The 26942-nt window shown below is 40.9% G+C and overlaps 1 protein-coding gene across 13 annotated transcripts in view; it reads right to left on the minus strand.

Moving 5' to 3' along the window:
- RREB1 (ras responsive element binding protein 1) overlaps positions 1–26942 on the minus strand; it is a 156222-nt gene that overhangs the window by 120320 nt on the left and 8960 nt on the right. For 2 of the 13 annotated variants that reach the window (XM_061591402.1, XM_061591379.1), the window contains exon 4: positions 1785–1873. The exons of the other annotated variants lie outside the window; for them this stretch is intronic. The gene's annotated coding sequence lies outside the window, so the exon portion shown is untranslated. The remainder of the gene's footprint in view (positions 1–1784; positions 1874–26942) is intronic. 13 annotated transcript variants of the gene reach the window in all.

Here is a 26942-nt window from a genome sequence, read left to right on the forward strand (position 1 = left end):
TCCTATATTCCCTTATTTAAACCAAAATATAATAATAAAGTCTTCCATCCTTTTGACCTTGGACTTGTTCATTTTGTCGGTGTCTTTCAGCACATTCTCTTTGCTAACCATTCAACAAACTGCAAGCCCTGATAAAAGTGGTTAATGTTTACTGAAACCTGCGCATGAACTGTACTAAACCTGATAGGGAGAAAAAGGCAAAGTTCTGCTAACAGCATCTCTGACCATTAAAAAAAACACTGCACACATTTTGACTTTCTAGCAAACAATTTTCAAATATATGTAGTTTGGGGGGAGGGAGCTGAGAAATCAAGGTCACATGACATGACATGCGTACAAGGTCAGCAAATAATAGTTGCCAGAAGAAACATATTGACATCTAAGGCAGGGATGGAGAACCTGCAGCTCTCCAGACGATGTTGGGATGACGACTCCCATCAACCCCACAGCATAACCAATAGTCAATGATTATGGGAATTGTAGTTCTGCAACATCTGGAAGGACCACTGTGTTCTAGGGTTCCTACACAGGAGCACAGGCATGGACTAATATCCCATTAAATTTTTTAGGAGAGGGAGTACCTGCAGTTATGCTGGTGCACATCACAACACAAGTTTTCTGTGGAAGCAATATAATGCAGTTTCACAAACAGAAAGCCCCCAAACCAAGGTTTAGGGTGCCAAAATGATGGAATTCCTTCACTCATATCTTTTAGCTAGGTCCTTTCATCCTTCACCAATCAGCCGCCCTTAGGACATCAAGAGGGCCCTGCCGAATTTTCCATACAATCATTATGTGTGCTGCCATTTTATACAGATCTGGTAGCAATCACTTTGTACAACAGATTAAAAGTCAGTGTTCTGACCCAGATGACATGAAGAAAAAGTGCAGTCACAATAATTTTGTGCTGCCAAGCTTATACGTTTTCCATTCCTTCTTCTACATACCATAAATATGGGTAATACAAACAAGCCTTACCCACCACCTCTACAGCTTTTAATTATGAATTGTTAACATACCTCTGCTTGTACGTAAAGATTAAAACTCGATCTGTGCTCTCTAGTGGGGGGGGAGATGCTGCTCTTTTCTCCCCCTTCTTTTTTTTTTAGAGCAAGATGCTCCCAGGTGTTTAAACCAACTTTTCCCCCTTTCCCTACACAGCAGCAATAGAACAGCAGTCACCTTGGAAACAAACATTGCCCAGTGTTTGCAGAACAAACAATGGTACCTTTTCAGCCAGTATGAAGCAAGCAAGGCATGGGGCAGCCAAGCAATTCTGGGGCTTACAGGAGTGTTAGCATATTGCATTCATTCACTGAGTCAAAAAATAGTTTAGCTCTAGAAGTGAGACTCTCTCAAAGAGTGTATCTTTGGTTGGATACCACAGCCAATCTTGCAAGAAGGTCAGCCCAGTCTCCCAACTAGGTGGAAAACTTCACTGCGCCATTAATTGAACAATTCATTTTTAATTGCCTCATGCAAAAGCCAAACCAGTTAGCTCATCTTTCCAAAGCAAACTTAAAAAGGATGAATGCATACTGTACAAATTTGCATCCATACCCTAAACATATTTACTTGGGAGCTAATCTCGCTAATTTCACAAGTACTTCCTACCTGGTAACAATGCTGAGGATTGCAGTCTATGGTTAAGACGCTTAATTTTTTTCTCAAAAATGAACGCAAAATTATGCAAGCATGTGTGGACATCTCATCATGGTCCATACTTCTAAAAATGCTGTGTTCAGCAGACAAAATCAGTGATTTATAAAAAGCCACACACCCACCTGAATACACAGACAGAGCAGGCAACTCAGGATACAATGCTAATTTCAAGTTTGTTTGTTTTTTTAAGGGAGACATTCAGCGCATGATTCTGCACAGTAAACAAGAAACAAGCTATTAAAAATGCTAGCCTTTTGACCTATCATAAAAAGTAAAGTTGTTATATTTGTAGTGAGGCAAATATAAGAGTCTTCTATAAGGGGAAAAAACTCTACTTTGTCACCCTGCCTCCAATATATGCAGGATAAACCACTTTGCAGAGAAGAAATGAGAAATAGGTGAGGAAAGAACCAGAACACAAGAAGAGCCCTGCTGAACCAGGCCAAAGGCCAATCTAAACCAGCATTCTGTTTTCACAGTGCCCTTAGGAAGCCCACAAGCAGAACCTGAGCACAAGAGTACTCTCCCCACTTGCAATTCCCAGCAACTAGTATTCAGAGGCACACTGCCTCCAACAGTGGAAGTAGAACATAGCCTTATCCCCCATGATACTGATGAAGCAAAATCAAATAGTATTGTTATTTTTAGATTTATTAGTCGCTTGACACCCGAAGGTCCCCAAGCAACTTACACAATGTTAAAACAAAGAAATAAAACACACTATAAACACATAAAACAATAGCAATAGCACCCACACGCAGCCACTGGAAGGTTTGGCAGCACATTAAAACAAAACATAATCTCAATCAATCAAATGATTGAAGAAAGGTATGTCTTTACCTGGCGCCGAGAAAATGTCAATGAAGGTGCCAGGCGGATCTCCACTGAGGAGTATATTCCACAGATGGGGGAGCCACAAGTAAAAGGACCTTCTCTGAGCCTCCCTGAGAGGGGAGACCTGGAGAAGGGCCTCAGAAGAAGATCTAAGGGTCCAGGTAGGTTCATACTGAGAGGCTTTCCAGAAGTTATTGCAGTCCTGAGCCGTAAAGAGCTTTATAAGTCAAAACCAGCACTTTATGTAGCACCTCTGCATCCAGCAATTAATATATAGTATTTTTATTTTCCTGATGGTGCCAGAGAGAAATATCTAAACTGCTGGGAAGTATTCTTGTGCCAAGTAAACTTGAACTTGCCACAGCTCAAGACATGTGCAAAAATTAATGCTTTAAGCTGTGGTACGGTGGCAAATTCCATGTCCCCTATTTTCTGTTAAATCAGCACATTTAATCCACAATCCAGTATGAAAAATATTTAAGAAAGAAATGTTGGAGTCCCTTTGAAACAGAAGAAAAATTATACTTGCTGGTTTCCCTTTGGCAGCCACAACAACTGATAAAAAACCCCTGAGGGGATTAAGGGGGGGGGGAAACAATTCTGCATGGACCATCCCTATGCTTTGTCACCAGCCTTAGCTCTGCCTTGGAATCCTGGCTACATTCCTCAGAACTATTGCATAGGGGAAACCCCTGGTTATGTACACTGCATTACTGCAAATGCATTGTTTTTTAAAGCCATTGCTTAGCTGTCTTTATTATCGCAACCTTGGAAACCCAAATCAAGTTCCTGCTCTCTCCCGATCCAAGAAAGCCTTGGAGGCAGGGAAGGAGGAGTTAAAGGTGTATAAAACTTGATTCACAATGACCCATTCCTCACTTAATAACAGTGACACACAAAAGGAGCACATGATTGAAAGCAGAAATATCATGAGGATGTCGTTCCTATATAACATGCTACACCTTTAGAGGAACTTAAAAAAAAAAAAGAACAGTACTGATGAGAAGCTGAAACAACTTCAGCCTCATCAGTTTACACCCTTCCTTCTCAGCTCTATTATAGAAACTAAGGGGTAACTAAGCCCCTTTCCAGAGCTGAAGAAAGAGGACCCTGTGAACTTTAGCAACTGCAAGGAAGAAAGGGGTTAAACATGATCATCTCCAGCATGAGCTTGCTGAAGAAAACAGAAACAAGCAGAAGGCAGAGGTGTACATACACACAAAAACCCTAAGAGAAAAAGTTCTTCAAAAACCGCACCCACAGAAAAAACGCCTCTCCTCAACTAGGAACACAGACAAGCAGAACAGTTAGTGGAAGTACTGACCAAATCCACCTTTCTTTCTTCCTCCCCAATCACTTCAAGCTGCTGACCAACAAAATTGTTTGTTTCAGTGGCGATTGGGGGGGGGGGAGAGAAAGAAAGATGAGCAGCCCTTCTCTTCCTCACCCACCGACTACTCCTCTGTGGCTGTATTAGTTCCCATTGCCCTAAGGAAATAACCAACATCTTAACCAACCCCTCCCTGTTTCTGCCAAGCAACGATTAGATATTGTTGCACACAAAACAGTTAATAAACATCAGCAGTGTGTGTGCGTGTTAAAAAATATATTTCTTTCCCTCCCCAACACATCCCACCCACCTCCTCTCCTCCCTTAACCAAACTAAAAAAGTTATCCAAGGTTCTGTTCACAAAGGCCTGTTTCTATCTCTTGCAATATGGCATACTCTTCCTCAAGTGGTTCTTGCGTCATTTTTAATACTTATCTCACAAGGATATTTAGCATGAAGTCATACTTAAAAGACTGTAGAGGTGATGTTACCGTTACCAACTTTTTATTATTGTTTTTAAATGAGTCTTCTGCCTATAACAGTGTCCTGATCTGCAAAACTTAGCAAGCAGTTATTTCTGTTCTGGAAAGCCAACTGATTTTTGCTGCTGAAGTGGCTGTTAAGCCCAGAAATGGCCAAGCTATTCTTTTCTGGTCTGCTGGCAACTCTAGATATTACACATTTTCCCTTTTTTGCTTCCTGCCAAAAAAACCCTTACTATTATTTAGACATGGTTGGAAAACCAATCTTGTCCAACTGTAGCAGGCAACAGAGCCCACAGTGTAACATTTAATTCCAGTCATGTCTCACACCCACAACACACCTCACCTCTAGATCTGTTTCAAAAGTACACTCTGGTGGACACAAAAGCAAAACATTCACTCCAAAACACAATCTTAAACACACCAATTCCAACATCATGTATTAACAAAGCAGACTGCAATTCTACATAATAACGTAGGTCCCTTGAACACAAAGGGACTTGTTTACAAATAAAGATGCGCAAGATCAAGCTGGAAGAGTGTTTAGAACTGAAGCCCAACTTGTATGATTTAAACCTTCAGAGACCCAGCAAGTGATGCTTCCATCCTCATTGCATACACATGACAAGATGATTTCTGGTTTTGACTAAGCTGTTAAGGACATAGGAGCCTTACAAGGGAAAAAAGTGGACAACCCTACTCTCCAAGGATGGCAGACTGACTGAAACACACCACACTCCTATCACAGTCATGCTACAATTTCTCTTCCCCCTCCCCACTCATTTTTGTAGCCTGAAATGAGGAAGGAATTGCACTAGCTGTGTTTGCCAGCAGACCATTTATTTTTGAAGAGAGTGGGTTGGGGTGGAGGGGAGAAAGGAGTAGTGTTTGGCTCTCCACCTTCCAAAACAATTGCCTTATATTAAAAAAAAATTTTTTTTTTACAGAGAACAGCTTGGTGAGCAAACGAAAAGGCCTGTCAGTAAAGCGTACCTCACTTGCTTTGTGTATATTGGTGCTAACTCATTCTGGCCAATGCACTTGGGGTTACCAACTTTTCAGCTGATCAATGCAGCTCTGCATTTCACAGCAGCTTGAAGTAAATTACCACATCTATCTCCATGTTGCAAAAACTTTCACCTGCCAGTTTCTGCACAGGATGCTGGAGTCAAAAAGACACAAGAGCAGACTAGGCAACCTCCCACCCCCCAGACAGTAAGCAACTCTAAAGTAAGAAGTGGATCACCACTATTCCCCACAGCAAATGCAGACGTTGTTCACCTAAAAACCAAGTACATCACTACTCAAGCCACAACAGAAGCATACTGCATGCATTTTACAAAGTTTATTTTAATGCATGTATACTTAGAGTCTTTCCAATACAAGCAGCTGACCAGAGAATGATGTAGTAATGGCACATGACAAGTGGCAAGCACTTACTGAAATTCAAACTCTCCGGGTTAAAAAAGGTTGTCACACTCACTTCCGCACACACGGTAACCCTTACAAGATCTCTGCACAGTAGGCCACAATTATTCCATAATAAAATTAAAAATATTATTTACAGATAGAGGGCCAAGGCTGAAAGGGGATTGCTTAAAACCACCTGAGATGAGATTTAAAATGGGGCCTTCCTTTATTACTGAGTTCAGGCTCCTCTGATTCACAACTTTGGCTCTATCATGTGTCTGTATACAAAACAGTTGTTTTTTTACAGCCCCCTCATTCAAAATCAAGTGAGCGATAACAAAATATGCAGTAGGCTTTATCTAGTGTGAGCCAGAGCAGGTATTGCACCCCAAAGGTTGTTTTTTAAAAAAAATATCTGAACTTTCTCCAGCTCTAAAAAAAACTACATGGTGTTCATGGTGAACACCCAGAAATGCAATAGCCAATTTAAGGAGAAACACACACAAACCCAACAGGGATTGTCTAGATGCACTGCATCTGATTTGTGATAAATTCTCACAGATTCATCAGAACTAGGGATACTGTTGGACTATTACATCAATCAATATACTATAATAAAGATTCATTAGTTTAAAAAATTGTCTCTCAATAGATCAAATTACTATATAATCTATGCAAGGACAATAACCATAACATCCTTGTTACTTACACACTGGCATATATTAATCACAAATCATTAAACAAAATACACTGACTCAAATAACAAATTACGATTGCTAGAAAACGCAAACTTCTCTTCCAATGTCTAATTACAGTTGTATTAATCCCAGCAATCTAATCATGAAAACCAGATTTGTTAAATTTTCTGTATCCTCACAAGCCAAAGATATATTGAAAATGCCCTGAGCTTGCTATCAGAATGTTTAGCAACTGTTTTTTCTACTACCAACAAATAAATTATTCCTGCATTTTATTTTCTTACTTTGTCCAATACAGATGTGAAAACTAGAAATGAATCTAATGGATTATCATATCTAAACTTTTATTATGGTAATTTATATGCAATTTATATACACAGAGTGCTTTATAACTCCTATCAAGTTTCTTCCTGTTATGATCTTGCAACTATTAACTCCATTTTACAGACATGGAACCTGAGGCGGAAAGGCCAAACTTTCCCAAGGACACCCATGAATGACAAGGAATTTTTAGATTCTGCTTTGACCCTTGAACCCCAAATTGCAACAGTATTCAGAAGTGCTTTCGCCCAATTAAAGCTAGTCCGCCAACTTCGTCCGTTTTTAGGAACGTCGGACTTGAGGCAAGTGACACAGGCTCTTGTGACCTCAAGATTGGACTATTGTAACGCTCTTTATATAGGACTATCTGCTAGATCGCTTCGTCCGCTTAAGTTGGTTCAGAGAGCGGCGGCCAGAATGCTGACCGGAGCTGGTCCACAAATGCATACTACACCTCTTCTTTATCAACTTCATTGGCTACCGATTTTATTTCGACACCAGTTTAAAATTTGGTATTAGCTTTCAAGGCTCTACATGGATTAGCACCAATATATCTATCAAATCGTATTCTGGAATTTAAATCTCAACAACCAACAAGAGTACCCTTCGAACATTCTCTTATTATTCCATCTACCTTTATAATCCGCCGCTCCAATACTAGGAACAAAGCTTTTTCGTGCATAGCTCCCATCTTATGGAATAACCTGCCACCAGAGATCCGATGTTCCTCCTCACTCACGGTCTTTCGCCGTCAGTTAAAAACATTTTTGTTTCTTCAAGCTTTTAATGTTAACATTTAAATTGTTATAACTATTGTATTATTGATTTTCTTAATTTTATCTATTAATTGTATATTGTTTTGTATTAGACATTGTCTTATTTGTTCGCCGCTCTGAATTCTAAGAACTAGGGCGGGATATAAAATGTTTAAATAAAATAATAAATAAAATTTTGACTCATAAATCCAACTCTCTATCTATTGCACTATACTGCATCTCAATATATAAGCTACACAATTGGTAACCATTTCCCATTACACACACACGTGCGTTTTTCCTGACACCAAGGTCATACATGGTAGGCATATGTGCTGGCATGAAAGCTGATACTTCCTACCATGTGAACAGCGGTATGCCAACTCTGAGCTTCACAACTGCATTCAACCCTGAAACACATAAAGCAGCAAGACCAGAGTTTCCCTATGCATGGGAAGTAGGCCTTTCACCAAAGATTAAAGCATCATAGGTACCTGACACTTACTGTAGAATAGGGAGAAGAAAGGCTTCCGTATCAAGCCAAAAACAGCTTTCTTGGTTAGGTTTGAAGCCCAGCAAAGCACACCAAGAAACTGCAATACATATTAGATCCCTAATGTATGTTCTTAAAAGCAAGACATACACCCGCCCCACTATTTCAATACTACAGAGATACAAGCTTTTTCCAAACTAAGATTATTCTCTAATTTACAATAAAAATTCAGTTTTTGCATTACACATTAAGCAATCCTAAAGCCACTGCTTATACCATCTCCTTATAGCAGTACTGGTTAAATACAAGCATCTCGATCCACCGATCTCCAATAAAATATCGAAAATACTGTGATTGATAGGCAGAAGAATGACGCCAATTCATAACAGCTTACTTCTACGAGAATCATCCAATATCTGTTTCCTGAAACAGATGCTCAAAAGATTGCTATCTTGAAGCAACTGGGAATGGAGCAGACTTCCCATCTCTTTTGCATCTTCCTTGCAATGTTCATTGACAGATCCCAGTAACAGAACACAAGGAGCAGGGATGTTCTGGCCTCTGCCACCAAACCATCTCCAGTTAGAGAACAGGAATGCAGCAGAAGATCCATGAACCTTACCAGTGAGGAGGAAGGCTGTCCCAGTAAGAGGCAACAGCGCATCACAAGATTTGTCTGGTAAGAGTAATTCACATCATATTGCTGATGAGCAACAAGTGAAATATACAAAGAGTGCATATTGCTGTCTGTTCAGAGACGTAACTTAGCATCAGAACAGAACAAGGATCGCCATCACAGAAGCTTATGTTTCAAGGGGCTCAACACAAATCCTCTGCCAAATACTAAGCCTGACCTATTCACACATTTTTATAGGGTTTACTTGTTCCTTGTCTAGAGGTCTGTTTCCCCCTCAATAGTGCTGGATCATATGATTCAATGCCAATGAATGCCAAGAGAGCTCTTATACCTCTTGTTTATAGCATGTGACAGAGTGGCACAGTGGAGTGGCCATACTTCCATGATTCAAATTCCTCCACTTACTGTCTATGTTATGATCTACAAGCAGGAAGAATCAAAAGTAATACAGCTGAAGTGGCCTCAGCAACATTAAACCCTTAACACTCAAATGGATGCCATAAGATGTTGCTATGCTGCTAAAACTTGTGCAGTGCATGCATGTCACCAATACAAAGGATACTGACAGTTAATAGGGTCTTTATCAACTGCCTCTGTTTAACAGGGTCTTAGAACCCTGTTCTACTTCTGGCAGAAATGCTAGCAGCAGGAATTTATTTGGGCTGCTATTAGCTCCACCTAGGATGATGAGAGATTGCCACACAACTTATGTCTATTAGGGTGAAGGCAGACAGACATGCTAAGCATAGTGGAAATGGTTTCAAACACACATTTGTTGCATCCCAAGAAATTTGCTTTCAGGATGTGTGTCTTCGGCTTTAATCTTCCTCTTAGATCTCTTCACTATTCTCTAAGCTGCTTCAAGATAGTGCCTTGGTGATTCCACCTTTTCAAGGTAGATTTAGGTTCTGTTTTTAACTAAGAAATGGGATCCAATTTCTAACTTACTGTGAATAAGGCCATAAGGTGGGGTGGGGCACTGGATCCCACCAGAAGAACATAAGAACATAAGAAGAGCCTGCTGGATCAGGCCAGTGGCCCATCTAGTCCAGCATCCTGTTCTCACAGTGGCCAACCAGGTGCCTGGGGGAAGCCCGCAAGCAGGACCCGAGTGCAAGAACACTCTCCCCTCCTGAGGCTTCCGGCAACTGGTTTTCAGAAGCATGCTACCTCTGACTAGGATGGCAGAGCACAGCCATCATGGCTAGTAGCCATTGATAGCCCTGTCCTCCATGAATTTGTCTAATCTTCTTTTAAAGCCATCCAAGCTGGTGGCCATTACTGCATCTTGTGGGAGCAAATTCCATAGTTTAACTATGCGCTGAGTAAAGAAGTACTTCCTTTTGTCTCTCCTGAATCTTCCAACATTCAGCTTCTTTGAATGTCCACGAGTTCTAGTATTATGAGAGAGGGAGAAGAACTTTTCTCTATCCACTTTCTCAATGCCATGCATAATTTTATACACTTCTATCATGTCTCCTCTGACCTGCCTTTTCTCTAAACTAAAAAGCCCCAAATGCTGCAACCTTTCCTCGTAAGGGAGTCGCTCCATCCCCTTGATCATTCTGGTTGCCCTCTTCTGAACCTTTTCCAACTCTATAATATCCTTTCTGAGATGAGGCGACCAGAATTGTACACAATATTCCAAATGCGGCCGCACCATAGATTTATACAACGGCATTATGATATCGGCTGTTTTATTTTCAATACCCTTCCTAATTATTGCTAGCATGGAATTTGCCTTTTTCACAGCTGCCGCACACTGGGTCGACATTTTCATCGTGCTGTCCACCACAACCCCGAGGTCTCTCTCCTGGTCGGTCACTGCCAGTTCAGACCCCATGAGCGTATATGTGAAATTAAGATTTTTTGCTCCAATATGCATAATTTTACACTTGTTTATATTGAATTGCATTTGCCATTTTTCCGCCCATTCACTCAGTTTGGAGAGATCTTTTTGGAGCTCTTCACAATCCCTTTTTGTTTTAACAACCCTGAACAATTTAGTGTCGTCAGCAAACTTGGCCACTTCACTGCTCACTCCTAATTCTAGGTCATTAATGAACAAGTTGAAAAGTACAGGTCCCAATACCGATCCTTGAGGGACTCCACTTTCTACAGCCCTCCATTGGGAGAACTGTCCGTTTATTCCTACTCTCTGCTTTCTGCTTCTTAACCAATTCCTTCTCCACAAGAGGACCTCTCCTCTTATTCCATGACTGCTAAGCTTCCTCAGAAGCCTTTGGTGAGGTACCTTGTCAAACGCTTTTTGAAAGTCTAAATACACTATGTCCACTGGATCACCTCTATCTATATGCTTGTTGACACTCTCAAAGAATTCTAATAGGTTACTGAGACAGGACTTTCCCTTGCAGAAGCCATGCTGGCTCTGCTTCAGCAAGGTTTGTTCTTCTATGTGCTTAGTTAATCTAGCTTTAATCATACTTTCTACCAGTTTTCCAGGGACAGAAGTTAAGCTAACTGGCCTGTAATTTCCGGGATCCCCTCTGGATCCCTTTTTGAAGATTGGCGTTACATTTGCCACTTTCCAGTCCTCAGGCACGGAGGAGGACCCGAGGGACAAGTTACATATTTTAGTTAGCAGATCAGCAATTTCACCTTTGAGTTCTTTGAGAACTCTCGGGTGGATGCCATCCGGGCCCGGTGATTTGTCAGTTTTTATATTGTCCATTAAGCTTAGAACTTCCTCTCTCGTTACCACTATTTGTCTTAGTTCCTCAGAATCCCTTCCTGCAAATGTTAGTTCAGGTTCAGGGATCTGCCCTATATCTTCCACTGTGAAGACAGATGCAAAGAATTCGTTTAGCTTCTCTGCAATCTCCAAATCTGACAAATCTGACAACTGGCTGATCAGAGTCCACACCTACAACACATACTTTTGGAGGTGTGGGTTATCCCCCCAATCCCTGCAGGCCAACTTTGACAGTCAGGTGCTGGCCAGGTGAGTGTAGTTTGAGGGAAAACAGCTTTGTGGGCCTAATTAAACTCATGGACCAGGGATTCCCTACAAATGTTAAAAGACAAAAACTTTCAATTTTAAAGGTCTCTCTCACGCACATTCCCACACACCACAGTGTCTATAATGAGCACACTAACTACATGTAGATACTAGGAATTTTGGAAGGAACCTGTATCTTTAAACTGATATTGTTGTAAAATATACCTAGCCCCTGAAAAATTACTTTCTGAAAGACCAACACCAAACAGAATCATATCAGTAGTCTTCACAACAGCCCTGAAGGGTTAGTCTGTAGCTTTCCCATTCATCCAGGGCAAATAGTAATCACTCCTGGGCAAGCAAGTACCTGAATGATTAATCCAAACTGCTTGAATGTGAATACTTCACCAACCTGCCACCATTTTAGAATGCTCACACATCTGTCTCCCTTTTGCTTCAATGGCTACTTCACCACTGGAGTATCTAAGTCACCTTCCAGGTTGCAGGGACAGCCATCCAACACTACCCTACATCTCACCCAGAATAGAAGATCTAGGAGGAAAAATAGGTGTCTGTACTTGTCTCCCCAGCTTCAGGAAAGGAGGAATGTGGCAATTTGAGCAAGCTAGCTGGACTGCCTCAGCCAAAGTACCAGCAGGATAAGGGGAACAGAAGAGATGGAATGAACGACAAGGAGGTAGACAGGCACCCACTATTATGCATTAGGGTGGCAAGTTAGTATCTTCTTACCTTCCAACCTCCTATCCTACTTTTTGATTACATCCACACATACATAAATAGATCAACGAATTACATTATTTTTTATTTTCATTTCATTTTTAATTTGTATACCGCCTTTCTACACCACTGCACTCAAGGCGGTTTACAACCATAGAAATGTCAAAAATATACAGAAATAATCATACTATTATCATATAAAGCCACAAAATACAAAAAACTTAAACAAATGTTACAAAAATATATAATATTATATATACAAGTGTTGCACCAATACAAACTACTAATAAATAAAACCCATATTAGTTCCTTCCACTTCTAATATAAATACCCTCTCAGGCTCCTGGCTCTCATCCAGGACTCCATGCATCCATCATGGCTCTCACCCAGGACCCAAACACAGCTCACCCCCAGAATCTCGCAACAAAGAAGGGAACTGTTTACATCATCATCAAAAACTACTTACATCATCATAAAAACAACCTGAAGCTTGTTTTTATGAATAGACACTAAGGTAGACGGCAATTCATATAAAATATCAAAGTAACGTACAAAATATACAATAAAACATAAATCATACAAACAATACAAAATAATCATTAAAATAATTTTGTTAAATGCCTTCAAGTCGATTACGACTTATGGCGACCCTATGAGTCAGTGACCTCCAATAGCATCTGTCGTGAACCACCCTGTTCAGACCTGTAAGTTCAGGTCTGTGGCTTCCTTTATAGAATCAATCCATCTCTTCTTTGGCCTTCCTCTTTTTCTACTCCCTTCCGTTTTTCCCAGCATTATTGGCTTTTCTAGTGAATCATGTCTTCTCATTATGTGTCCAAAGTATGATAACCTCAGTTTCATCATTTTAGCTTGTAGTGACAGTTCTGGTTTAATTTGTTCTGACACTCAATTATTTGTCTTTTTCGCAGTCTATGGTATGCGTAAAGCTCTCCTCCAACACCACATTTCAAATGAGATCTTATCCACTTTTATCACTATCCAACTTTCACATCCATACATAGTGATCGGGAATACCATGGTCTGAATGATCCTGACTTCAGAGTTCAGTGATACATCTTTGCATTTGTGGACCTTTTCTATTTATAGCTGCCTTCCCCAGTCCTAGCCTTCTTCTGATTTCTTAACTATTGTACTGTGCAGAGGTATTGATAATCCTTGACAAGTTCAATGTCCTCATTGTCAACTTTAGAGTTACATAAATCTTGTGTTGTCATTACTTTGGTCTTTTTGACGTTCAGCTGAAGTCCTGCTTTTGTGCTTTCCTCTTTAACTTTCATCAGCATTCGTTTCAAATGGTTACTGGTTTAGTCTTCTTGATGTTCAGCTATAGTCCTGCTTTTGTGCTTTCCTCTTTAACTTTCATCAGCATCCGTTTCAAATCATTACTGGTTTCTGCTAATAATATGGTATCGTCTGCATATCTTAAAATTATTTATGTTTCTCCCTCCAATTTTCACACCTCCTTCATCTTGGTTCAATCCCACTTTCCATGTATGTTCTGTGTACAGATTAAATAAATAGGGTGATAAAATACACCCGTCTCACACCCTTTCTGACTGGGGACCAATCGGTTTCTCCATATTCTGTCTTTACAGTAGCCTCTTGTCCAGAGTATAGGTTGCACATCAGGACAATCAGATGCTGTGGCACCCCCATTTCTTTGAAAGCATTCCATAGTGTTTCATGATCTACACAGTCAAAGGCTTTGCTGTAATCTATAAAGCATAGGGTGATTTTCTTCTGAAATTCCTTGCTCCGTTCCATTATCCAACGTATGTTTGCGATATGTTCTCTGGTGCCTCTTCCCTTTCTAAATCCAGCTTGGACATCTGGCATTTCTCGCTCCATATATGGTAAGAGCCTTTGTTGTAGAATCTTGAGCGTTACTTTACTTGCCTGGGATATTAAGGCAATAGTTCGATAATTACTGCATTCCCTGGGATCCCCTTTCTTTGGAATTGGGATGTATATTGAACACTTCCAGTCTGTGGGCCATTGTTTAGTTTTTCATATTTCTTGACAATTTTTTGTCAAAATAACTAACTAACCAGAATGAAGATACCTACGTTTCCACCTTTATTCTAAAGTGGTACAATCCAACAACAGACATATCACATGAGGTTGCTGATAGTGTAGCTTGACTCTGTTCAATTGATGGTGATCTGGCAGTAGCGATCACTAGCACCATGTCAACTAAAACGAACACCAGACACTTCTTAGATGAAGGCATGGCAAAATGTTTAACATCTTACAGAGGGCAGTCCTCTATTTGAACAGCTGTCAGAAGACAGTCTTCTATTTGAAGGGCTAGTTATGGTAACTAGTTCACCATAGATAAGAACACCCTTGATGTTCTAACTCCCAGAAGAAAAAGTGACTTCCCAACAGATGGAGAAGAGAAGCTATTCATCCACTGCCTGTCTTCAGTGGTCAGGGGCTCCTTGCAGGAAATCAAAAGGTTGGGAAATGTCCCTAACCACTGTATGCTGCAACGCAGAGATACTAAGTTTTTGATATTCTCTCAGCTTTCCATAAGGAAAGCTTAAGGCACTTCAAATATTGATTTTGCCTTCCAACCCAATGTGGTCTTGAGGCAGTCAGCACTCACAAAGCGATGGGTATGGAAGTGCTTTTATATATTCCAACCTTGTATTTAAGCTGAAAGCGATCAGAAGTTCCATGCAGGTGAGTGAGCAAGCTAGCAGAGGAGGTATGGGGCTCTTCATCCCTCCTTTCCAGCATGCCCAGAAACCAAGCAGGCTGTGGAGGAAAGAAGACCCTTCTCTATGAGTAGCATAGAAATATAGCCATTTGCCCTTCTTCTACTAGCCCCCAGCAAACTAGTAACTTAATTTATAAGGCTCATATAGGCACTCTAGTCTATGGGCTGCCCATTTCTGAACAAGTTCCCTCACCCCCACAGGCTGCAAGTATCACAAGTTCCCTTTGGAATGGTAGCAAATGACATCAATGTCATTTTGCAAGGTATCAGAGCAATTTACACTGTATGTATACAGTGCAGATTTCTCCAGAATTCTCTAACTGGTGAAAGAAGCTTCCTGAGCCTAGTCACTGGGGAGATTAGCAAAAGTCACCCTTCTAAAACTAACTATCCAGAAAAGTAGTTAAAGTACTTTTAAGAAGCAACTAATTTTCATGGTGATCCTGCATATGCACCCCAATCCAATTTTAGCCCTGCACTATTGTTGTGCAGGCACAAATCCTATAGTAGGTGAACATATCCAGCAGGGTTACCATAATCCATCTGCAATACTAGTGCCAGAGTCTCAACAAAGAAGAACTACTGCTCTGTAGAAGCACTATGATCCAATGTAAGTACTGCACCATTCTATTATTATGGTGCAAGCACCAGTCAACTTCCCAGAATACTAATCCCACTTGACTATGAAACTAAAGAAGCTATTCACCCAAGTTCCTGGTCCATTTTTACACAGTAATTCGAGTGGATCAATAAATAAATAATTCAATGGCCAGTCAGTTCATCCCAGGCAAACTTCATTACAGACACAGCAAAGTCACACATCAGAAATGTTCATGTGAAATCAAACCATACAGCGCAATCCTATGAATGTCTACTCAGAAGTAAGCCCCACTGAGTTCAAGGAGATGTACTCCAAGGTAAATTTACAGGATTGCAGCTTCAATCATCCAAAAACAGTATTCTTCCAAAACTGAACAAATACCTGTCTAGGCCGCCAGCCCAATTATTATGTAGATCATACAATGGAAAATCCATTCCTGATCTCAAAGTTCTATCTATAGATAGCAAACATGACCACAAGAGTTCAGCTAAATAGCATGCATCCATTTTCTGTTTGGGAGAAGATTCATTTTTGATACACATTCAACTGTCACATTTTAAAGAGTTGTTTAGAAAAGACATGTCTCCCCCGCCCCCGCCCCCAAAAAGCACTAGCCTTGTAAAGCACTGCAGACACTGGCAGCCAGAAGACAACAAACTATCTACGGGTTGCAGCAAGTACCCACAAATTTGGGAAGAAGACCAAGTCACATCAACAGAATTACTCTCCAGAAGACTGTATAGGGTTGCAATGTTAATTCAGCTGAATTAATATGGAACTGTTCTTTTACAGATATATTGCAATGAGATATAGCACCATTCCAAAAATCACATAAATTCAAGAATTCAGATGATTTGGTCTTGGGGATTAAGTTTATTTTGTATAAGCATTAAATCTAAGATTAAATCTCTAGAGGTATTCTCAACCTCAAAAACTACTAAGGTGCAAGAACCACTTGCAATGCATCTGAAGACTCTTGACATTATTTCAGCCACAAGATTTAATAACCTGGCACCCCACTTCTAAAAATACACGTATCAGCAACAGCACACTGGACAGCTTAATACCAAAATAGCATCCTGTGCAAAGCAAGCAGGCATGGCCATCTTGCTGTGCTGCATGTCGGTTCCAATATCATTTTATTGACCAGACAGCATGTAGATGAGCCTGTTATAGAGCACCCCCACCATCTCTGTACTGCATAGTGGCTTCATGTATGTTACTATGCTACATGTGACCATGGTGACTTTCTCAGCAGTGGAGTTATAAAAGCAACAAGATGACACCTGGTCTTCTCCCAGTGCAAATAATACATCAGTTCATAACATAAGCCAAATTCAGGTGTTCCCTCTCCTCAGGTAACAAGAGGCAGAGTCAACTTCCAAGCTTACTCTGCTCCCTCTGTTGCATCCCTGAAATCATCCATGCATTGCAGGGCAACGGTCTGTGTCAGGATACCTACTGTACTCACAATCTTGCAGACAGCCTCAAAAATTAGAGCAGTCTTTAACAATACAGTTCTATACATACATAACTCCTTTGATGTCAAATGGAACATACTCTCAGGGAAGTGCATTTAAGATTTCAACATAAGACTTTAATATATTGAACTCAATATAACTTTAAAGAGCAGGTTGGGAATTCTGGAGGAACTGCTTCAAATATGGAATCAAGCTTTTAAAACACTGTATATATAGAATATGCACAAAAATCAAATAATCCTACTTTCAATTATGCCTTATGCAGTATTATGTCCATTAAGCACTGTGGCTCACAGCATTAGTATGTCCAATAAATATTAAAGAGCATCAGCTTGATCAAGCAATCTCAATCTTGAATCAGGACTCTTATTAGTATATCTACTTCATGTGAAGGAAGCAAGACAGATGTTGATGGATATTTCTGAGCATCAATGTCCAATAGACAACTTTTTAAAATTTCAAGCTACCATAAAAACTGTTATCAATTTTAGATAGTCTTTAAGTTACTAGAATCATGGCCTAGAATAGGAACCATAACCATCACCTCTTGGGACACATAGCCAAGTACTATTGGTAAAGAGATTGATCACATAAACAGTCAGGAGCACTATATGGGTGGTGTTCAACTAAAATATTGTGCTACCACAAGTGGATTTCCCCGTCTCCCGTGCAGGCCCCATGCCATCCCCAAACATACTCGGGGAGTTGGGGGACCCCAGAACAGATTCAGGGAACACACAGTGGGAGGAGAGGAGGAGATCTGTTTAGTTCTATGTTGAATACAACTCCATGTTTCTACATCAAACACAAGTGGCGGTGGTGGTGGATGTTTTCACACAGCCAATATGAAATTTCACTATTTATTATTTGATTTATATCCTGCCCTTCCTCCCAGCAGGAGCACAGGGCGGCAAACAGAAACGCTAAAAACACTTTAAAACATAATAAAAACAGACCTCAAAATACATTAAAACAAAACGTTAACAACATTTTTAAAAAAGCTTTAAAAACATCTTTTAAAAAAGGGTTAAAAACATATTATTAAAAAAACAAGCAATTGTAACACAGACGCAGACTGGGATAGGTCTCAACTTAAAAGGCTTGTTGAAAGAGGAAAGTCTTCAAAAGGCGCCAAAAAGATAGCAGAGATGGCTGCTAGTGCTTTTCTCAGCCACAGAATACAGAGTACAGCCTCAGTCAGTAAATGACTATACTAGAATAGCCAGACCAAATACCACTGATTACACTAGATATAATTAAGGCCAGTTAGCTGTGTAAATGCACATCAGCAGAAATGTCCTCTTACCATCTGCAACATAGTCTCACCCCTTTTACACTCAGTTGATGACTGCACTCTGCAGATACCATCTCATCAGAAGGTCCATTCCACACAACGCAGGAAGTGGACCTTTAGTATTGTGGCACCTACCCTTTGGAATTCCCTCTTTTTAAATATTAGATAGGTGCCATCTGTTATGTTTTCGGCACCTACTTAAGACCTTCCTCTTTCATCAAGCCTTTTAAGCAGGGACCTCTTCCCAGTCTATGCCTGTGTTGGATTTGCTTTTTATTATTTATTTATTTATTTATTACATTTATATACCACCCCTTAGCCATATGTTTTTAATGTTTTTTAAAAAAATGTTTAAGATGTTTTGAAGATGTTTTTAATGTTCTGTCCCCTGCTTGCCACTCTGACCTCCTTCTGGGAGGGAGGGATAAAAATGTAATAAGCTTAAATAAATTTAAATTGTTTTTATATTGTTTTAAATTTTAAAATTGTGTTTAAAATTGTGTTTAAAATATGTGTTTTAAATTGTATATTTGTTTTAATGTTTTTGATTGCTGTAAACCGCCCAGAGAGCTTCAGCTATGGGGCGGTATAAAAGTGCAATAAATAAATAAACAAACAAACAAACAATAATAATAATAATAGTAAGCAGCTTTGGCCTCCAATCAACCACCACACCATTATTGGTCAGAAAGTGTTACAACAATGCTTAGTTGTGTTAATACTCCTAAAAGAAATGCATGGGAATGTTGCACTTGTTGTCCAATGTAGTCTAGCTAGACTTGGAAAATCATAGTTCACATCTCTGTTCAGCCACAATGCCATCCAGTATCACTGAACTAACTGTATTCTTCCAACCTCAGGATTTCCCTCCTATAACGTACAAAATGTTAATTATAGCAACAGGCTAGCCAAGAGTGAACAAGTAGTAGAGTCTCATTGCACACAATTAAACGCAAATAAGTGATTAAACGAGTTCTTACACTGCTAGTTAAAAAAAGAAGTTGATGCCCTGATGACTGGATGTGCACTCCTGGGAATTAGTTCACGGTTGTATTCTCCTACTCAACCACAAATACGCATCTTGTGTGTGGTGTGTGTAAATACACGCACACAAAGATTTGATATACATGTGCTAGGTTCCAAACTATTTGTGATCCAAAGACTGTTTGGCCTTTTATAGAAGTTTTTCTTGGAAAAAAGGGGTAAGAAACATGAATTCACCCACGAATGAAGTTAAGCAATTCTCTGTGGTATATGCGAGAGAACTGCTTCAGCTACAGGGAATCAAGTAAGAAATCAGGCACCAGCACATTTCTCTACGAGGTGGATTGCTTAACATTTCATGCACCTGCCCACTGTCTTCAGAGTGGCTGGCTTTGTAACTACTGTATGTATGAAGGCAGGCTGCTTACTAAATTGCATGAACACCAAAATAAGGAAAGCAATACATACATGGATATATAGTCTCCCCCCCCCAAAAAAAAGTTAATATCCCTTCACACGTGTAGGTGTCTCTTTTCTTTTCCAAAGAGCTCCACCCAACTAGGAGGCTCATTGTCTCTTCACCACCTCTAATAGCAAATTCACACACATAAAAGTCAGTGCAATCTCTGGGCTGGGCTGGGGAGCAGTTACAATGCTGCACAAAAATGTGTATCAGGGGACACAAAAAAGAAAACAGCATGAGCGCTGGGAATCAGCAAAGAGGAAAAAGAGCTCAGCACAGCTGATCACAGCCACTAAGGCAAGCCAGACAGCAATGACAGAGTCCTAAAAAAAAGAGAGAGAGAGATTACAAGAGCCAAGTGGAGGGCAGATTCTAAGAACTCTATGTTATCTTTACAAATCTCATTTTTCGGGGCTAAAAGGCCAAATTACCATTTGGGGAGGTCCCCTGCTCAAGTATTGCCTTGGCAATAAATTCACTAGGTAGCTTTAGAGGAAACCCACTCTATCAACAACATGGGAATAATACTGACCTACCTTTCAGGTCTGTTGTCAAGAATGCACTGCTGAATGGGTGCAAAGTGAATTTCTCCCATCACTAGTAGCTACAGAGTGACCCAAGACATCAGGGATTGATGAGAAAGGCTTCTAGATCAGAGACTGGACTACGCTCTTGCTCCAGCATAATTCATTTTTTATTTATTTATTATGTGGCTTATAACCCACCCTTCCTCCCAGCAGGAGCCCAGAGCGGCAAATTTCCACCACCACCACCCAAAAAATAAGCACCAAAACTTTCCATAGTACAAGAGCGCGATTTTTCTCTCTCCTAAAAATCAGTCTTGCCCTGGCAAGAAGATGCATAAAAACAAAACCATTCTCAGTGCTGAACGTCATTTACCGAAGTATAATACTTTCCAGACATAGAAGCTGGGCAAGGGAACCTCTTGACCCTCTAGATGCTGATGGTTCCAACCCCAGCCAGTATGGCCAATGGTCAAAGATAATGGGAGCTGTAGTCCAGCAACACCTGGAGCACCCATTTTAAATAACTTCTATCATACTGGATACAGCCAGAAATGAGATCACAAAATATTCCATCAGCCACATGTTGTGAGCTTTAACATTCCACCATCTATATTTTATGCTACTTGTAGCTTCTGTGCATACTCTAGGTGCATTAGTATCCCAGTTTAAAATCTCAAATAGTTTTCTGTAGGTTTTCAAAGCCATGAGCAAAGCATAACAAGCACCAGGGCGTTTGTTGTTGTTGTTTTTAGAGATACTTCCTAGAACACCAATATGAGTAAGGGAGAAGGGATAGTCACAGCACATGACACATACACACACACAGAAACCTTAGTAAAGGGCAGAGCCATGTTTTGTGTACTGACACAGCAGAATTCCATACAGGATTGCGGAACAGAACACTGCCTGCAGTCAGTCAGAAAGCAGTGCTTTGCTCATTTACCCGTAATCTGGATTATTGGCTTCAGTGGGACTCAAGCAAGCTTCCACTAGGATATAAAAGACAACAAGTCTCCGGTGCCTTTAGCAGTTGTGCAGAAGAGCAATTCCTGCATGAAAAGCTGCACAGCCAAAATTCCCTCAACCACACAAATCTTAACAGTCATCAGATCTTGGTCCTCCTTTACTATCTGGTCACCTTTGCTTAGAAACGCCAAGTCTCACTGAAGCCAACTATGTGCCACTAGACAAACTACTGCTTCCAAAAGGGGCAGACAACCAAGCACAACTGCAGAATATTTCTGTAGGGTTTATGTGGGAGTAAATCAATCAAATGGATGTTTTGTGGATTGCTGCCTAAAGGAACCAGGAGGGCCACAATGTTAAACACATGAACCTGTAGCCCTCCAGATGTTACTGGGTTTCCAACTCCCATCATCCCTGACTGTTGGCCATGCAGGCTGGGGCTGATGGGAGTTGCAGTCCAACAACTCCTAGAGGGCTACAGGGTCTCCACCTGTGACAGAGAGCACCAAAATCCAATCAGACCCCCAGTCAGGGTAGGCACTTCCTTCACCCACTGGGACACCTTCCTTAAAACATCATAGGTTGACCTGCTAGATAGATCTACCTAGTCCAGCAGTATTCAGTGCTTTCTGCCCCTAGGGAACCCTTACCACAATGATTTATTTGCAGAGGAATCCCTGAAGAGGATTCTGTGGCACCAACAATTCATATGGGGGTTTACACCACTCCACATGTACCAAAAGTATGTCTAAGATCACACCTGACACTCCTCTGCAGCAGAAAACTGCAGGTGACAATCTGCAGTGGTGGACAAGTCATGTTTCAAGCAAGTCTGAGGCACTGCAGCTCAGTTATAAAGCACATGTTTTGCATAAAGAAGGTCTCCCATTCAGAACTTGGCATCAGGTAACAGATATAGAGAAGACCTCTGCCTCCAACTCTAGCAGGAGTTCTCAAACCAGAGCAGGCGATACAGGGCTAGATGGGACAAACAGTGTGGCCTAGTATAAGGCAACTTCTATGTGGCACTACAGCAACCATGGGTAGTAGGGGGGCTTCCCTTGGCAATTCTTGAAGCCTCTGAGCTCCCCCTCCCCACTGACTCCCTTTGTCATGAAGTAGTGACGGTTATTACCTCCCCCCCCAAAAAAGCACATAAAGGTGAAAGAGGAAGTGGGAAGAACATCACTTTATCCCACTTCCTCCTTCAACTATATGTGCTTTTCAAGACTCAGATCAGCATCTGAGCAGCTGAATAGAAAGTGGGTAACCAAGAGTGTAGGAGGGAAGCAGGGAGGAGAGGCAGGAAAAGCAGGAGGAAGGCAATCTGAGCAACTGGAAGGAGGAAAATGTAGCAACCAGAGAAAGGAGATGCCACAGGAGTCAGAGGAGAGAGAAAAGGCCATGCCAGGAGAGAGAGAGAGAAGGCACATGTTTGCATGTGCGCACACACCTCAGATCCAATAAAAAGGATCCTGTTGAAGTTGCATAATTTTTTCCACAGGTTCTCCCAACCAAATCACAGTTCACATGTGTTTCCACTGAATACAACATAAAATTATGTATCCAGTGCTATCGTGGCACAGAAATATGGATCCAAGTCAAAAATTCTTACAGATTCTCATATATTTTACAAGGGATTTCCTGAAACCCACCATTACATCATAGGTCACCTGCGTCCACAGATAAATACATTCTGTGATTTGTTGATGGTTTCATTGTCATCCTATGTAAAAATAATAATGAAAATCCACGAGGATCTGTACCTTGGATCAATATTTTTGTGGTGCTGGCATGTACAGAATCAGTTTTTTTTAATGTGCAGTCTACCAATATAAGCTTTAATTTGATGCTGTTTATTAAGGACCCTGTGTAAAATCATGCAAACTCAAGTGACTCTGTACTAGATCTGACCCAAACCCCTTGGAAAAGCAAAGCGAGTATGTGTGCGCAGGCGTATATATATACCCCCTCCTTCTGGGAGAGGGGACTGACTTGGGGGTGAGAATCAACCAGAGACTGCAGTGCCCACAGCACTCTCAAAATTCCATGTGTATGATGGGCCCCAAAAAGGATGGCAACTCTAGATCTTGTCCTATTCCCAACAGTAGCCAGCCAGGTGGATCTAGAAGGTCGCTCACACACATAACATGAAAGGAAAGGCTATCTGAGAGGTACTTCCTCTGTACATAGAGGCTCCATGGCTCATAGCTGTTGACAGACCTATCCTCCACAAATTTGTTTAATTACTTTCTAAAGCCACCAAAGCTAGTCAGCATTACATATTATAGTAATACATTATGCAAGTTAACATGCAGTTACTAGGCAGACTTGACTGGAGCAGGGTGTCGCAACATCTAGAGCAGGGATGGGGAACCTGTGGTCCTCCAACTGTCCTTGAGACTCCCAGCTCCCATCAGCCAATCAATGGGGATGATGCGAGCTGGAGTCCAGCAATACCTGGAGGGCCACAGGTTCCCTATCCCTGATCTATAACTTTGCCTATATAAATAAAAACTTACTGTTGTTTCAAACTATAACACCACAAAAAAATGGGTAGAGCTGCAAAAGGAGACTCTTTGCAGCCCTGGTAAAGCAGTACAAGCAAAAATAAGCTGCCTTGTCATTTCAAGCTTTAGATGGGCCAGACACTGCGGATGTGTAATGCCCACTGTATTCTAAGGAGAAACATGGGGAGGGGGGGATACTGCACTGCTTTAAAAAGAAAGCTTCTCAAAACTACCAGAGTAAGCCCCCTCAAGTTAAGAACAGTCTTGTCAAAGAGAGCAAGCTGCCTGGTAGTGCTCGTTCTTCTGTGAGGCCCAAGGGCAGATAAATACAATAAAAAGCAGCAAGGCCACAGAAGCCTGTAGAATCCTTAATACCCCGGAGGCATGTGCCTCAGTGTGGCAAAGTGTTGTAATATGAGGTTATCCCAATAATCTCCCCAGAACAATCCAAGACCACAGTGTGTCTACACAGCCAGCCCCTATGCAACTACCAAGAAAGGGCAATTCAATACCCTGGTCTGATCCAGACAAGCACAAACTGGATCAGACATAATCTGGAGTGGAAGGGATAGGGAGGGCCTTGCACATTTCCTAGCAAGCAGCTTCAAACCTTAAGGATGCCTAGTGCCTTTTCTTGTGAAGCCTTGATTAAACGATGGGGGATGCCCTAAATCCAAATTGAATTCAGAGTATTTGTTGATGTAGAGGTACTGTAAATAGAAAACCTTTATGTACAGAATTCCCCACACCCCTTTAATCATATACTTTAAATGGAAGCCCAATATCAGGAAATTATAAACAGTCCTTAACTGAGCATCAATTACAACTCTAATAAAGTAACAGTTCTCCCTATTAATTCCTGAGAAGCAAAGCTTCTGTTTCATTAAATAGTATTGTCTTTGCTTTCTTGAATTTAAATGCATTTTTTCAAAACATATTTACAAAGGACTCATGAAATGGCTGCCCAAATTAGTTCATCTTTCAATTCCAGAGTGCAAGTAGAGGAGCCAATCCATTCTCAGGATACCACACTGGCTGCTTTCAGCTTTAGCAACAAAGTTGAAGTAAAAAGCACACATACAGAATTAGTTAAAAATAACCAGAGGAGAAAGAAGGGAGGCGAGCAAAGCAAAATTAGGAAGATGTAAAGGAAGATTTAGATTTCAAAACCATGATAGTGGAGAGTATAGTCTCTCTCTCTCTCTCTCTCTCTCTCTCTAATACAGAGACTTTCCCACGTTCTTGAAGTATTTCATATACATTTTGCTCAACAATTACTACCTCCCCATTACTGTAAGGCAGGGCATTATTATTACCCCATACTGCAGATGGGAAGACTGAGGTCAAGAGAGTTCACTTGCTAAGGGCCACCCACTGGCCCAGTGCATATGTGATCACTGCCTGATCCTCTTACCATGGTTTAGCAGCCAGGAACACCCCATGACTTTGCATACAACTCCTCCCCTCTAGTGCAGGCTCTGCCTCCTCCCTCTCAGTTCAAGGTAACAAGAGTTAACAGTTCATTAACATGAGACACTAAACATATTTAGTTTAGTTCCTGAGCTCCTGCTGAGAGAAGGGCGGGACATAAATCAAATAATAAATAAATATTTGCTTCCAAATTTAAAAAGGGGGAAGAGGGCCTGCAAGGGGAGAGGAAAAAAGGGGATGCAAACCCAGAGGATGCTCCTGATTGCCAAAAGAATGGACCTGCAACTCAGTCGTACAGCACCTGCTTTGCATGCAGAAGATCCCAGGATCAATCCCTGGCATCTCCAGGAAAATGGATTGGATAGCAGATTATGGGAAAGACCACTGTCAGTGACCCTGGAGAGCCACTGCCAGACAGAGTGGAAAAGACCATGCTAGGCAGACAAATAGTCTGACCTGGTGTAAAGCACCCTTCTACGTACCTGGGTAATATTAACATCAGCCATAGGTCAATAAGATCATGGCCAAACTGAAATTTGAACATCCTGGCTTATTCTCTTAACCACTACATTAGACTGGTCTCATTATTACAGTAGCAATTTGTTGGGCAGAAGCAAGTGGTTACTTCACATTCAGGCAGGCCCAGGGGAAAAAAAAAATCACACTGGCTGGCTTTTGGATATATTTGTACCAAATGTACCAATGAGCCTTCAAACAGAAGGATGGGGCAACTTTGGCCCGCAGAGACCATTTTTGTCTATGTTGTCAGCACACGTGCGCTTGACAGTAAGAACCTTGAGCCAAAAAACACTTATTCAGAGGAGGTAGAATTTTTCTGATCTGGCCCCTTCCCCATGCATATTGAGTGAACAATTTGTCCCCAGGGCTTTTTGCTGGGGTATATTTGGACCCCAGAAGTTTTTTTGTTTCCAGAAGGAAAAAGGCAAGTGGTAACTGGATGAAATTTTGGGATGCTGTACAAATAAACATTTGTGACAATGTCCTAGGAGGACATTCTGTAGGTCTACTTATGTGTAAATTACACAATGAAAAGTGTACCTGGGATCCAAATGTACCCCAGAAGTCTGCAAGAACGCTATGTAGGGCAGGTCAATTTTCAAAAATAAAAGAGGTTATCCATTGCTCTCTACGTAATAAGAAACAAACAATTTAAATCAATCACTGAAAATAACTATCAATGTAGCTTCAAGGGAAGAAAGGAGGTATTTTTAATTTGAAACAAGCATTACCATTCCCAGTTTTAAAAACTCATTTTGGCAAATATTGTCACTAAAGAAATATCCAGACAATTGATATCTCCTGTGTGGACAGTCACTCACACCTTCTTTTCCCCACTCCAGTGTGAGAAACGTCACTCAAGGAATCTGCCAAATCAACAGTCTAAACATGAGCACTTATGATGAGATGTACCAGCAGCTATGCTTGGTGCAAAGTGTAAAAGTGCAACCACATAGTAGTAGGTTGGCAAAAATGAAATTGCATAGATAAAACCCAAGTCTTCCTTTGGGTACCATGGAAAACTTTACAATGCTCTAATTCCAGAAAGGTACATGTTTTAAAGTGTTTTGCACCAAGAGTCCTATGGCATCTTAAAAGACTAAA

Source organism: Rhineura floridana, chromosome 1 (genome assembly GCF_030035675.1).
Source record: "Rhineura floridana isolate rRhiFlo1 chromosome 1, rRhiFlo1.hap2, whole genome shotgun sequence".
Taxonomy (NCBI): Eukaryota; Metazoa; Chordata; class Lepidosauria; order Squamata; family Rhineuridae; genus Rhineura; species Rhineura floridana.